General features: G+C 46.1%; 2 non-coding genes across 2 annotated transcripts; both read left to right on the top strand.

Moving 5' to 3' along the window:
• The first annotated feature begins 10438 nt into the window (after positions 1-10438).
• TRNAH-GUG (transfer RNA histidin (anticodon GUG)) lies at positions 10439-10510 on the top strand. Its single transcript has one exon. It is a non-coding gene; the product is annotated as a tRNA-His (tRNA).
• Positions 10511-12551: 2041 nt separating this feature from the next.
• On the top strand, positions 12552-12623 carry TRNAH-GUG (transfer RNA histidin (anticodon GUG)). The gene has a single exon. It is a non-coding gene; the product is annotated as a tRNA-His (tRNA).
• Positions 12624-14509: the final 1886 nt, after the last annotated feature.

The following is a 14509-nucleotide window of genomic DNA, read 5'->3' on the forward strand; positions in this document are numbered from 1 at the left end:
CAGGGAGGAGATAAAATCCCTGTATGAAGACAAGAGAACGAGGTGGCATGAACATGCATCCTTGTATGCAGGTGTGACATGGAGTCATCATGAAGATGCATCCCTTTATAAGGACATAACATGGAGGACGCATGAACATGAATGCCTGAATTTTATGGTGGTGGCCTTCGGGTGATTTGGCACGTGCAATTGGTGAAGAGCACTTCTCCTGCGCAAAAAAATAAATGTACTATTAGCACCCCGGAGGGAGCCTCTGCACTTCTTATAGGGAGAAAACTCTGCAATGGAAGGGGACAGGGTCAATAACAGCTGTAAACTCTCACAAGACCATCACTGCTCTCACACTTTCCTGCTCTCAGGCTGGCGGGCCATTATCGGCCCTGGCTGCCGCACCATTGCCAGGTTTGTGTAACTATATTATTTCTAATTGGCTCCACTTTGATGACTTTCATTTGGATTCTGACTTGATTATTGAGATCTTAAATAAGTGACTGGGGATCAGGTGTCCACTTATTCTCATGGATAACATCACAACCAACCTTTAATTCAAACATGAGTCATGACATCACAGATGGAGTACAGCTTATGATAGAGGTGGAACGTCACATCGTAGCAGCCCAAGTAGCTCGCCGTGATCATATAGTGGTTAGTACTCGGTTCGAATCCGAGTCACGGCATTGCGGTGAGGCAATGTCACGGCAGTTGGGCAGATATTTTAGAATTTCCATTAATACATTGGCAATCTCTGTGGAGGACTGAAACAATTCGATATGTCCTGTTACTGTTATGAACCTTTTGTTTCTTTAATGCTCTTTGCACACTTTTTCATCGGGTGACTGTAATGTATTTCAACCAAATCTAATTAAGAGCGCATTATCTGGTGACATTTGCAGTACATGAAACATTATAACACTGCCATTTACGTCAATAACCACTAGCTTGATTAAGACATATGTATTGCAGCGACAGTATTTCCCAGTTACAAATGGGAATAAAAACAACATCCGCGAGGGATTGAACCAACGACATTTAACTGATGTTGCCAATGGAGCGCTTTACAGAGAGCGCGAGGTCCCGCCTTTACAGTCACACGCTGATGATAATACAGATGTTTAAATAAACAGGCATATCTGTGGACTTGTGGTCTTTCTACATTGGGACTCATAGTCTAGTCCTAGGCTATTGTAGGCACTGGCGTATCTTTTAGTGGAATGAGAGGCATTCTGTAGTTGCGTGAAAGGACCTTTCAAGTCAATCTGATCTGTATTGTCCTGTGAAAAAAAGCGTTCTTAGACACAGTGAGGAGTTTTTGGGGATAATGGGAAAATCATTTCCAACTAAATGACAGGAATTTCTTAGTCCAATCATGAGGTGTGCTAGGCTTTTTTATACTGTGGCGGAAAGAGAGAGAGTATAACAGTCATAATAAATAAAGGGCCAAGGAAGTGACAGTTTATGGAAGGAACAATTTGCACATAGTTTTAGAATGTGGTCAGGAGGAGGACAATGTGCTTACACATATGAAACATTAGAAGGTAGACATTATGGAAGCACATATATTTCTTTATTTTTATTGTATTTGGGGAGAGGGGGTTAATATAGCACGTCCAATGTGGAAAAGTGCTTTCCATAGCGCCTTGCAGGTGGGCGACATCTAGAGCTGTGCAGTAGCCACCCATGCCCCAGACGTCAAAGAGAACAAGAAGTTACACATGTTGGAAGTGAGGGTGAGACATTGAGGAGATATGATCCCCGTATGAAGCCGAGAGAAGGAGGAGGCGTGAACGTGCATCCATGTATGCCGGCGAGAAGGGAAGGAGCGTTGGTCATGCATCCCTGCATGAGGGTGAGACAGGGAGGAGATATGATCCCCGTATGAAGCCGAGAGAAGGAGGAGGCGTGAACGGGCATCCATGTATGCGGGCGAGACAGGAAGGAGCGTTGGTCATGCATCCCTGCATGAGGGTGAGACAGGGAGGAGATATGATCCCCGTATGAAGCCGAGAGAAGGAGGAGGCGTGAACGTGCATCCATGTATGCAGGCGAGAAGGGAAGGAGCATTGGTCATGCATCCCTGCATGAGGGTGAGACAGGGAGGAGATATGATCCCCGTATGAAGCCGAGAGAAGGAGGAGGCGTGAACGTGCATCCATGTATGCGGGCGAGACAGGAAGGAGCATTGGTCATGCATCCCTGCATGAGGGTGAGACAGGGAGTAGATATGATCCCCGTATGAAGCCGAGAGAAGGAGGAGGCGTCAACGTGCATCCATGTATGCGGGCGAGACGGGAAGGAGCATTGGTCATGCATCCCTTGCTGAGGGTGAGACAGGGAGGAGATAAAATCCCCGTATGAAGCCGAGAGAACGAGGAGACATGAACGTGCATCCATGTATGCGGGCGAGAAGGGAAGGAGCATTGGTCATGCATCCCTGCATGAGGGTGAGACAGGGAGGAGATAAAATCCCTGTATGAAGCCAAGAGAACGAGGTGGCATGAACATGCATCCTTGTATGCAGGTGTGACATGGAGTCATCATGAACATGCATCCCTTTATAAGGACATAACATGGAGGACGCATGAACATGAATGCCTGAATTTTATGGTGGTGGCCTTCGGGTGATTTGGCACGTGCAATTGGTGAAGAGCACTTCTCCTGCGCAAAAAAATAAATGTACTATTAGCACCCCGGAGGGAGCCTCTGCACTTCTTATAGGGAGAAAACTCTGCAATGGAAGGGGACAGGGTCAATAACAGCTGTAAACTCTCACAAGACCATCACTGCTCTCACACTTTCCTGCTCTCAGGCTGGCGGGCCATTATCGGCCCTGGCTGCCGCACCATTGCCAGGTTTGTGTAACTATATTATTTCTAATTGGCTCCACTTTGATGACTTTCATTTGGATTCTGACTTGATTATTGAGATCTTAAATAAGTGACTGGGGATCAGGTGTCCACTTATTCTCATGGATAACATCACAACCAACCTTTAATTCAAACATGAGTCATGACATCACAGATGGAGTACAGCTTATGATAGAGGTGGAACGTCACATTGTAGCAGCCCAAGTAGCTCGCTGTGATCGTATACTCTGCGTTGTGGCCGCAGCAACCTCGGTTCGAATCCGAGTCAGGGCATTGCGGATATTTTAGAATTTCCATTAATACATTGGCAATCTCTGTGGAGGACTGAAACAATTCGATATGTCCTGTTACTGTTATGAACCTTTTGTTTCTTTAATGCTCTTTGCACACTTTTTCATCGGGTGACTGTAATGTATTTCAACCAAATCTAATTAAGAGCGCATTATGTGGTGACATTTGCAATACATGAAACATTATAACACTGCCATTTACGTCAATAACCACTAGCTTGATTAAGACATATGTATTGCAGCGACAGTATTTCCCAGTTACAAATGGGAATAAAAACAACATCCGCGAGGGATTGAACCAACGACATTTAACTGATGTTGCCAATGGAGCGCGTTACAGAGAGCGCGAGGTCCCGCCTTTACAGTCACACGCTGATGATAATACAGATGTTTAAATAAACAGGCATATCTGTGGACTTGTGGTCTTTCTACATTGGGACTCATAGTCTAGTCCTAGGCTATTGTAGGCACTGGCGTATCTTTTAGTGGAATGAGAGGCATTCTGTAGTCGCGTGAAAGGACCTTTCAAGTCAATCTGATCTGTATTGTCCTGTGAAAAAAAGCGTTCTTAGACACAGTGAGGAGTTTTTGGGGATAATGGGAAAATCATTTCCAACTAAATGACAGGAATTTCTTAGTCCAATCATGAGGTGTGCTAGGCTTTTTTATACTGTGGCGGAAAGAGAGAGAGTATAACAGTCATTATAAATAAAGGGCCAAGGAAGTGACAGTTTATGGAAGGAACAATTTGCACATAGTTTTAGAATGTGGTCAGGAGGAGGACAATGTGCTTACACATATGAAACATTAGAAGGTAGATATTATGGAAGCACATATATTTCTTTATTTTTATTGTATTTGGGGAGAGGGGGTTAATATAGCACGTCCAATGTGGAAAAGTGCTTTCCATAGCACCTTGCAGGTGGGCGACATCTAGAGCTGTGCAGTAGCCACCCATGCCCCAGACGTCAAAGAGAACAAGAAGTTACACATGTTGGAAGTGAGGGTGAGACATTGAGGAGATATGATCCCCGTATGAAGCCGAGAGAAGGAGGAGGCGTGAACGTGCATCCATGTATGCAGGCGAGAAGGGAAGGAGCATTGGTCATGCATCCCTGCATGAGGGTGAGACAGGGAGGAGATATGATCCCCGTATGAAGCCGAGAGAAGGAGGAGGCGTGAACGTGCATCCATGTATGCAGGCGAGACAGGAAGGAGCATTGGTCATGCATCCCTGCATGAGGGTGAGACAGGGAGGAGATATGATCCCCGTATGAAGCCGAGAGAAGGAGGAGGCGTGAACGTGCATCCATGTATGCAGGCGAGAAGGGAAGGAGCATTGGTCATGCATCCCTGCATGAGGGTGAGACAGGGAGGAGATATGATCCCCGTATGAAGCCGAGAGAAGGAGGAGGCGTGAACATGCATCCATGTATGCGGGCGAGACAGGAAGGAGCATTGGTCATGCATCCCTGCATGAGGGTGAGACAGGGAGGAGATATGATCCCCGTATGAAGCCAAGAGAAGGAGGAGGCGTGAACATGCATCCATGTATGCGGGCGAGACGGGAAGGAGCATTGGTCATGCATCCCTTCCTGAGGGTGAGACAGGGAGGAGATAAAATCCCAGTATGAAGCCGAGAGAACGAGGAGACATGAACGTGCATCCATGTATGCGGGCGAGAAGGGAAGGAGCATTGGTCATGCATCCCTGCATGAGGGTGAGACAGGGAGGAGATAAAATCCCTGTATGAAGCCAAGAGAACGAGGTGGCATGAACATGCATCCTTGTATGCAGGTGTGACATGGAGTCATCATGAACATGCATCCCTTTATAAGGACATAACATGGAGGACGCATGAACATGAATGCCTGAATTTTATGGTGGTGGCCTTCGGGTGATTTGGCACGTGCAATTGGTGAAGAGCACTTCTCCTGCGCAAAAAAATAAATGTACTATTAGCACCCCGGAGGGAGCCTCTGCACTTCTTATAGGGAGAAAACTCTGCAATGGAAGGGGACAGGGTCAATAACAGCTGTAAACTCTCACAAGACCATCACTGCTCTCACACTTTCCTGCTCTCAGGCTGGCGGGCCATTATCGGCCCTGGCTGCCGCACCATTGCCAGGTTTGTGTAACTATATTATTTCTAATTGGCTCCACTTTGATGACTTTCATTTGGATTCTGACTTGATTATTGAGATCTTAAATACGTGACTGGGGATCAGGTGTCCACTTATTCTTATGGATAACATCACAACCAACCTTTAATTCAAACATGAGTCATGACATCACAGATGGAGTACAGCTTATGATAGAGGTGGAACGACACATCGTAGCAGCCCAAGTAGCTCGCTGTGATCGTATACTCTGCGTTGTGGCCGCAGCAACCTCGGTTCGAATCCGAGTCACGGCATTGCGGTGAGGCAATGTCACGGCAGTTGGGCAGATATTTTAGAATTTCCATTATTACATTGGCAATCTCTGTGGAGGACTGAAACAATTCGATATGTCCTGTTACTGTTATGAACCTTTTGTTTCTTTAATGCTCTTTGCACACTTTTTCATCGGGTGACTGTAATGTATTTCAACCAAATCTAATTAAGAGCGCATTATGTGGTGACATTTGCAGTACATGAAACATTATAACACTGCCATTTACGTCAATAACCACTAGCTTGATTAAGACATATGTATTGCAGCGACAGTATTTCCCAGTTACAAATGGGAATAAAAACAACATCCGCGAGAGATTGAACCAACGACATTTAACTGATGTTGCCAATGGAGCGCGTTACAGAGAGCGCGAGGTCCCGCCTTTACAGTCACACGCTGATGATAATACAGATGTTTAAATAAACAGGCATATCTGTGGACTTGTGGTCTTTCTACATTGGGACTCATAGTCTAGTCCTAGGCTAATGTAGGCACTGGCGTATCTTTTAGTGGAATGAGAGGCATTCTGTAGTCGCGTGAAAGGACCTTTCAAGTCAATCTGATCTGTATTGTCCTGTGAAAAAAAGCGTTCTTAGACACAGTGAGGAGTTTTTGGGGATAATGGGAAAATCATTTCCAACTAAATGACAGGAATTTCTTAGTCCAATCATGAGGTGTGCTAGGCTTTTTTATACTGTGGCGGAAAGAGAGAGAGTATAACAGTCATTATAAATAAAGGGCCAAGGAAGTGACAGTTTATGGAAGGAACAATTTGCACATAGTTTTAGAATGTGGTCAGGAGGAGGACAATGTGCTTACACATATGAAACATTAGAAGGTAGACATTATGGAAGCACATATATTTCTTTATTTTTATTGTATTTGGGGAGAGGGGGTTAATATAGCACGTCCAATTTGGAAAAGTGCTTTCCATAGCACCTTGCAGGTGGGCGACATCTAGAGCTGTGCAGTAGCCACCCATGCCCCAGACGTCAAAGAGAACAAGAAGTTACACATGTTGGAAGTGAGGGTGAGACATTGAGGAGATATGATCCCCGTATGAAGCCGAGAGAAGGAGGAGGCGTGAACGTGCATCCATGTATGCAGGCGAGAAGGGAAGGAGCATTGTTCATGCATCCCTGCATGAGGGTGAGACAGGGAGGAGATATGATCCCCGTATGAAGCCGAGAGAAGGAGGAGGCGTGAACGTGCATCCATGTATGCGGGCGAGACAGGAAGGAGCGTTGGTCATGAATCCCTGCATGAGGGTGAGACAGGGAGGAGATATGATCCCCGTATGAAGGCGAGAGAAGGAGGAGGCGTGAACGTGCATCCATGTATGCAGGCGAGAAGGGAAGGAGCATTGGTCATGCATCCCTGCATGAGGGTGAGACAGGGAGGAGATATGATCCCCGTATGAAGCCGAGAGAAGGAGGAGGCGTGAACGTGCATCCATGTATGCGGGCGAGACAGGAAGGAGCATTGGTCATGCATCCCTGCATGAGGGTGAGACAGGGAGGAGATATGATCCCCGTATGAAGCCGAGAGAAGGAGGAGGCGTGAACGTGCATCCATGTATGCGGGCGAGACGGGAAGAAGCATTGGTCATGCATCCCTTCCTGAGGGTGAGACAGGGAAGAGATAAAATCCCAGTATGAAGCCGAGAGAACGAGGAGACATGAACGTGCATCCATGTATGCGGGCGAGAAGGGAAGGAGCATTGGTCATGCATCCCTGCATGAGGGTGAGACAGGGAGGAGATAAAATCCCTGTATGAAGACAAGAGAACGAGGTGGCATGAACATGCATCCTTGTATGCAGGTGTGACATGGAGTCATCATGAACATGCATCCCTTTATAAGGACATAACATGGAGGACGCATGAACATGAATGCCTGAATTTTATGGTGGTGGCCTTCGGGTGATTTGGCACGTGCAATTGGTGAAGAGCACTTCTCCTGCGCAAAAAAATAAATGTACTATTAGCACCCCAGAGGGAGCCTCTGCACTTCTTATAGGGAGAAAACTCTGCAATGGAAGGGGACAGGGTCAATAACAGCTGTAAACTCTCACAAGACCATCACTGCTCTCACACTTTCCTGCTCTCAGGCTTGCGGGCCATTATCGGCCCTGGCTGCCGCACCATTGCCAGGTTTGTGTAACTATATTATTTCGAATTGGCTCCACTTTGATGACTTTCATTTGGATTCTGACTTGATTATTGAGATCTTAAATAAGTGACTGGGGATCAGGTGTCCACTTATTCTCATGGATAACATCACAACCAACCTTTAATTCAAACATGAGTCATGACATCACAGATGGAGTACAGCTTATGATAGAGGTGGAACGTCACATGGTAGCAGCCCAAGTAGCTCGCTGTGATCATATAGTGGTTAGTACTCTGCGTTGTGGCCGCAGCAACCTCAGTTCGAATCCGAGTCACGGCATTGCAGTGAGGCAATGTCACGGCAGTTGGGCAGATATTTTAGAATTTCCATTAATACATTGGCAATCTCTGTGGAGGACTGAAACAATTCGATATGTCCTGTTACTGTTATGAACCTTTTGTTTCTTTAATGCTCTTTGCACACTTTTTCATCGGGTGACTGTAATGTATTTCAACCAAATCTAATTAAGAGCGCATTATCTGGTGACATTTGCAGTACATGAAACATTATAACACTGCCATTTACGTCAATAACCACTAGCTTGATTAAGACATATGTATTGCAGCGACAGTATTTCCCAGTTACAAATGGGAATAAAAACAACATCCGCGAGGGATTGAACCAACGACATTTAACTGATGTTGCCAATGGAGCGCTTTACAGAGAGCGCGAGGACCCGCCTTTACAGTCACACGCTGATGATAATACAGATGTTTAAATAAACAGGCATATCTGTGGACTTGTGGTCTTTCTACATTGGGACTCATAGTCTAGTCCTAGGCTAATGTAGGCACTGGCGTATCTTTTAGTGGAATGAGAGGCATTCTGTAGTCGCGTGAAAGGACCTTTCAAGTCAATCTGATCTGTATTGTCCTGTGAAAAAAAGCGTTCTTAGACACAGTGAGGAGTTTTTGGGGATAATGGGAAAATCATTTCCAACTAAATGACAGGAATTTCTTAGTCCAATCATGAGGTGTGCTAGGCTTTTTTATACTGTGGCGGAAAGAGAGAGAGTATAACAGTCATTATAAATAAAGGGCCAAGGAAGTGACAGTTTATGGAAGGAACAATTTGCACATAGTTTTAGAATGTGGTCAGGAGGAGGACAATGTGCTTACACATATGAAACATTAGAAGGTAGACATTATGGAAGCACATATATTTCTTTATTTTTATTGTATTTGGGGAGAGGGGGTTAATATAGCACGTCCAATGTGGAAAAGTGCTTTCCATAGCACCTTGCAGGTGGGCGACATCTAGAGCTGTGCAGTAGCCACCCATGCCCCAGACGTCAAAGAGAACAAGAAGTTACACATGTTGGAAGTGAGGGTGAGACATTGAGGAGATATGATCCCCGTATGAAGCCGAGAGAAGGAGGAGGCGTGAACGTGCATCCATGTATGCAGGCGAGAAGGGAAGGAGCATTGGTCATGCATCCCTGCATGAGGGTGAGACAGGGAGGAGATATGATCCCCGTATGAAGCCGAGAGAAGGAGGAGGCGTGAACGTGCATCCATGTATGCGGGCGAGACAGGAAGGAGTGTTGGTCATGCATCCCTGCATGAGGGTGAGACAGGGAGGAGATATGATCCCCGTATGAAGCCGAGAGAAGGAGGAGGCGTGAACGTGCATCCATGTATGCAGGCGAGAAGGGAAGGAGCATTGGTCATGCATCCCTGCATGAGGGTGAGACAGGGAGGAGATATGATCCCCGTATGAAGCCGAGAGAAGGAGGAGGCGTGAACGTGCATCCATGTATGCGGGCGAGACAGGAAGGAGCATTGGTCATGCATCCCTGCATGAGGGTGAGACAGGGAGGAGATATGATCCCCGTATGAAGCCGAGAGAAGGAGGAGGCGTGAACGTGCATCCATGTATGCGGGCGAGACGGGAAGGAGCATTGGTTATGCATCCCTTCCTGAGGGTGAGACAGGGAGGAGATAAAATCCCAGTATGAAGCCGAGAGAACGAGGAGACATGAACGTGCATCCATGTATGCGGGCGAGAAGGGAAGGAGCATTGGTCATGCATCCCTGCATGAGGGTGAGACAGGGAGGAGATAAAATCCCTGTATGAAGCCAAGAGAACGAGGTGGCATGAACATGCATCCTTGTATGCAGGTGTGACATGGAGTCATCATGAACATGCATCCCTTTATAAGGACATAACATGGAGGACGCATGAACATGAATGCCTGAATTTTATGGTGGTGGCCTTCGGGTGATTTGGCACGTGCAATTGGTGAAGAGCACTTCTCCTGCGCAAAAAAATAAATGTACTATTAGCACCCCGGAGGGAGCCTCTGCACTTCTTATAGGGAGAAAACTCTGCAATGGAAGGGGACAGGGTCAATAACAGCTGTAAACTCTCACAAGACCATCACTGCTCTCACACTTTCCTGCTCTCAAGCTGGCGGGCCATTATCGGCCCTGGCTGCCGCACCATTGCCAGGTTTGTGTAACTATATTATTTCTAATTGGCTCCACTTTGATGACTTTCATTTGGATTCTGACTTGATTATTGAGATCTTAAATAAGTGACTGGGGATCAGGTGTCCACTTATTCTCATGGATAACATCACAACCAACCTTTAATTCAAACATGAGTCATGACATCACAGATGGAGTACAGCTTATGATAGAGGTGGAACGTCACATCGTAGCAGCCCAAGTAACTCGCCGTGATCGTATAGTGGTTAGTACTCTGCGTTGTGGCCGCAGCAACCTCGGTTCGAATCCGAGTCACGGCATTGCGGTGAGGCAATGTCACGGCAGTTGGGCAGATATTTTAGAATTTCCATTAATACATTGGCAATCTCTGTGGAGGACTGAAACAATTCGATATGTCCTGTTACTGTTATGAACCTTTTGTTTCTTTAATGCTCTTTGCACACTTTTTCATCGGGTGACTGTAATGTATTTCAACCAAATCTAATTAAGAGCGTATTATCTGGTGACATTTGCAGTACATGAAACATTATAACACTGCCATTTACGTCAATAACCACTAGCTTGATTAAGACATATGTATTGCAGCGACAGTATTTCCCAGTTACAAATGGGAATAAAAACAACATCCGCGAGGGATTGAACCAACGACATTTAACTGATGTTGCCAATGGAGCGCTTTACAGAGAGCGCGAGGTCCCGCCTTTACAGTCACACGCTGATGATAATACAGATGTTTAAATAAACAGGCATATCTGTGGACTTGTGGTCTTTCTACATTGGGACTCATAGTCTAGTCCTAGGCTAATGTAGGCACTGGCGTATCTTTTAGTGGAATGAGAGGCATTCTGTAGTCGCGTGAAAGGACCTTTCAAGTCAATCTGATCTGTATTGTCCTGTGAAAAAAAGCGTTCTTAGACACAGTGAGGAGTTTTTGGGGATAATGGGAAAATCATTTCCAACTAAATGACAGGAATTTCTTAGTCCAATCATGAGGTGTGCTAGGCTTTTTTATACTGTGGCGGAAAGAGAGAGAGTATAACAGTCATTATAAATAAAGGGCCAAGGAAGTGACAGTTTATGGAAGGAACAATTTGCACATAGTTTTAGAATGTGGTCAGGAGGAGGACAATGTGCTTACACATATGAAACATTAGAAGGTAGACATTATGGAAGCACATATATTTCTTTATTTTTATTGTATTTGGGGAGAGGGGGTTAATATAGCACGTCCAATGTGGAAAAGTGCTTTCCATAGCACCTTGCAGGTGGGCGACATCTAGAGCTGTGCAGTAGCCACCCATGCCCCAGACGTCAAAGAGAACAAGAAGTTACACATGTTGGAAGTGAGGGTGAGACATTGAGGAGATATGATCCCCGTATGAAGCCGAGAGAAGGAGGAGGCGTGAACGTGCATCCATGTATGCAGGCGAGAAGGGAAGGAGCATTGGTCATGCATCCCTGCATGAGGGTGAGACAGGGAGGAGATATGATCCCCGTATGAAGCCGAGAGAAGGAGGAGGCGTGAACGTGCATCCATGTATGCGGGCGAGACAGGAAGGAGTGTTGGTCATGCATCCCTTCCTGAGGGTGAGACAGGGAGGAGATAAAATCCCAGTATGAAGCCGAGAGAACGAGGAGACATGAACGTGCATCCATGTATGCGGGCGAGAAGGGAAGGATCATTGGTCATGCATCCCTGCATGAGGGTGAGACAGGGAGGAGATAAAATCCCTGTATGAAGCCAAGAGAACGAGGTGGCATGAACATGCATCCTTGTATGCAGGTGTGACATGGAGTCATCATGAACATGCATCCCTTTATAAGGACATAACATGGAGGACGCATGAACATGAATGCCTGAATTTTATGGTGGTGGCCTTCGGGTGATTTGGCACGTGCAATTGGTGAAGAGCACTTCTCCTGCGCAAAAAAATAAATGTACTATTAGCACCCCGGAGGGAGCCTCTGCACTTCTTATAGGGAGAAAACTCTGCAATGGAAGGGGACAGGGTCAATAACAGCTGTAAACTCTCACAAGACCATCACTGCTCTCACACTTTCCTGCTCTCAGGCTGGCGGGCCATTATCGGCCCTGGCTGCCGCACCATTGCCAGGTTTGTGTAACTATATTATTTCTAATTGGCTCCACTTTGATGACTTTCATTTGGATTCTGACTTGATTATTGAGATCTTAAATAAGTGACTGGGGATCAGGTGTCCACTTATTCTCATGGATAACATCACAACCAACCTTTAATTCAAACATGAGTCATGACATCACAGATGGAGTACAGCTTATGATAGAGGTGGAACGTCACATCGTAGCAGCCCAAGTAACTCGCCGTGATCGTATAGTGGTTAGTACTCTGCGTTGTGGCCGCAGCAACCTCGGTTCGAATCCGAGTCACGGCCTTGCGGTGAGGCAATGTCACGGCAGTTGGGCAGATATTTTAGAATTTCCATTAATACATTGGCAATCTCTGTGGAGGACTGAAACAATTCGATATGTCCTGTTACTGTTATGAACCTTTTGTTTCTTTAATGCTCTTTGCACACTTTTTCATCGGGTGACTGTAATGTATTTCAACCAAATCTAATTAAGAGCGTATTATCTGGTGACATTTGCAGTACATGAAACATTATAACACTGCCATTTACGTCAATAACCACTAGCTTGATTAAGACATATGTATTGCAGCGACAGTATTTCCCAGTTACAAATGGGAATAAAAACAACATCCGCGAGGGATTGAACCAACGACATTTAACTGATGTTGCCAATGGAGCGCTTTACAGAGAGCGCGAGGTCCCGCCTTTACAGTCACACGCTGATGATAATACAGATGTTTAAATAAACAGGCATATCTGTGGACTTGTGGTCTTTCTACATTGGGACTCATAGTCTAGTCCTAGGCTAATGTAGGCACTGGCGTATCTTTTAGTGGAATGAGAGGCATTCTGTAGTCGCGTGAAAGGACCTTTCAAGTCAATCTGATCTGTATTGTCCTGTGAAAAAAAGCGTTCTTAGACACAGTGAGGAGTTTTTGGGGATAATGGGAAAATCATTTCCAACTAAATGACAGGAATTTCTTAGTCCAATCATGAGGTGTGCTAGGCTTTTTTATACTGTGGCGGAAAGAGAGAGAGTATAACAGTCATTATAAATAAAGGGCCAAGGAAGTGACAGTTTATGGAAGGAACAATTTGCACATAGTTTTAGAATGTGGTCAGGAGGAGGACAATGTGCTTACACATATGAAACATTAGAAGGTAGACATTATGGAAGCACATATATTTCTTTATTTTTATTGTATTTGGGGAGAGGGGGTTAATATAGCACGTCCAATGTGGAAAAGTGCTTTCCATAGCACCTTGCAGGTGGGCGACATCTAGAGCTGTGCAGTAGCCACCCATGCCCCAGACGTCAAAGAGAACAAGAAGTTACACATGTTGGAAGTGAGGGTGAGACATTGAGGAGATATGATCCCCGTATGAAGCCGAGAGAAGGAGGAGGCGTGAACGTGCATCCATGTATGCAGGCGAGAAGGGAAGGAGCATTGGTCATGCATCCCTGCATGAGGGTGAGACAGGGAGGAGATATGATCCCCGTATGAAGCCGAGAGAAGGAGGAGGCGTGAACGTGCATCCATGTATGCGGGCGAGACAGGAAGGAGCGTTGGTCATGCATCCCTGCATGAGGGTGAGACAGGGAGGAGATATGATCCCCGTATGAAGCCGAGAGAAGGAGGAGGCGTGAACGTGCATCCATGTATGCAGGCGAGAAGGGAAGGAGCATTGGTCATGCATCCCTGCATGAGGGTGAGACAGGGAGGAGATATGATCCCCGTATGAAGCCGAGAGAAGGAGGAGGCGTGAACGTGCATCCATGTATGCGGGCGAGACAGGAAGGAGCATTGGTCATGCATCCCTGCATGAGGGTGAGACAGGGAGGAGATATGATCCCCGTATGAAGCCAAGAGAAGGAGGAGGCGTGAACGTGCATCCATGTATGCGGGCGAGACGGGAAGGAGCATTGGTCATGCATCCCTTCCTGAGGGTGAGACAGGGAGGAGATAAAATCCCAGTATGAAGCCGAGAGAACGAGGAGACATGAACGTGCATCCATGTATGCGGGCGAGAAGGGAAGGAGCATTGGTCATGCATCCCTGCATGAGGGTGAGACAGGGAGGAGATAAAATCCCTGTATGAAGCCAAGAGAACGAGGTGGCATGAACATGCATCCTTGTATGCAGGTGTGGCATGGAGTCATCATGAACATGCATCCCTTTATAAGGACA

The sequence above is a fragment of the Ambystoma mexicanum genome (genome assembly GCF_040938575.1).
Source record: "Ambystoma mexicanum isolate Mex_15411 chromosome 12 unlocalized genomic scaffold, UKY_AmexF1_1 Mex_chr12_unloc.1, whole genome shotgun sequence".
Taxonomy (NCBI): domain Eukaryota; kingdom Metazoa; phylum Chordata; class Amphibia; order Caudata; family Ambystomatidae; genus Ambystoma; species Ambystoma mexicanum.